This window comes from Aureococcus anophagefferens (assembly GCF_000186865.1).
Source record: "Aureococcus anophagefferens unplaced genomic scaffold AURANscaffold_1086, whole genome shotgun sequence".
Taxonomy (NCBI): domain Eukaryota; class Pelagophyceae; order Pelagomonadales; family Pelagomonadaceae; genus Aureococcus; species Aureococcus anophagefferens.
In genome coordinates, this window is record NW_008706242.1 from 1 (window position 1) to 1,591 (window position 1,591).

Genomic DNA, 1,591 nt, shown 5'->3' on the forward strand with positions numbered 1-1,591 from the left:
CGCACGTTGCTGAACGAGGATGCGCTGACGGCAGTGTTTGAGCGGCGCGGCTTCGAGGTCGTTGACGTCGCGCCTCTCAGCCTCGCGGCCCGCGTCGAGCTCTTTCGCGGCGCGGCCGCGGTCGCCACGCCCATTGGCGCGGCGGCCTTCAACGCGCTCTTCCTTGCGCCGGGTACGCGCTTCTACCTCGTGGACGACCACCGACTGCCCGTTCGGCACTACTCGCCCTGGTGGCGGGCGTTCCTCCCCGGTTGGAGCGTGGACGTCCGCGTCCTCGCGTGCGCCGGCTCGCGCGCGTGGCCGGCCGGAGCGCCGCACGCCCGCTCGGGCTGGCCCACGCGCGTCGGCGTGGAGTACCCGCCCATCCACCTGCCCTGGATGCTTCCGCCGGACGTCGAGGCCTGCATCGGCGGCCTATTCGCCCCGGAGGACCCTGTGAGCTAAGCCGCTCGCGGCATTGGGCGTGCTGGACGGTGACCTGATATCCATCGGGCACCCCGCGTACTTCGGCGCCCCATCGACGACGCCGCCGCCCCGGAGTGCGCCGAAGCGCCCCAGGAGCGCGGTCGCGACGTGCTCGCGCCCTAACATAAAATTGCATTTTAGCTCAGGCTAGTGGGAGATACGAAAGGCGGCCAAGTGGACGGAAATTGCATTTACGGCAGTACAATATGTTTCCGGTAACGGGTTAGTGAGTTTAGACCACCTATCATCATCCAGCTAAATAAAACTGCTGGTTGTGGTGGTCCTCTCCCAGCTCGCCGCTTCCCCGGGGTCCGGGGTGGCGAGGCCAAGGCCGGAGACGCGGGCACGAGGATGGGCCGGCGCCTCAGGCGCCTGTGCGCACATCAGCGCCGCTGAATGCCATGACGGAGCGGTAGAAGCGTTCCTCGTCCTCAGCAGCCGTGAGGGAATTCGCGGGGTTCTGCTTGGACCGGACGTAGCGAAAGTGGAAGCAGCCCGAGTCGATGGCGTCGTAGACGAACCCGAGGTGGACCCGGATGTGTCTGGCCCGCGCGGAGAGGTCGCGGCGCCGGAGAAATATGATCGCGCTCTGGTTGTCGCAGTAGATGAAGGAGGGGCGCAGGGCTCGGCCGAGCAGGAACTCTGCGAGCTGTCGCATAGCAATGAGGACGCGGACGGTCAGGACAAGTGCATAAAGCTCAGCCTCGAAGGTCGAGAGTGCGGTGGCCATTTGGACGGACGACCAGGCGGACACGCAGGCGCCGCCGGCGAGAATCAGGTGACGAGACCAAGCCAGATCGTTTCCAAGTTGCATTTCTAGAAATTATTCTGCGCGCTTATTGCGAGCATAAGCGAAGTCCAGTTCAAGTGCCGAAAGAATGCGCCGCCTCGAGCGATGCAGAACTGGGTGCCAGGCTGGCAAGTTGTGTATTGAACTTGAATTTCCTCCACATAAGAAGGCACTGGGTTGCCAAACACAGCAACCTGAGTTTGGCTAAAAACGCTGAGTCCAAGCAGTGTTTTGATCATGTTGAACTAAGCCTGTGCAGCGCCATTTTAAAGGGGCCAGTGACGACGCGCGCGCGGGCCGTCGACGCGCTCTAGACGTCGCGCGCGGCGTACAACA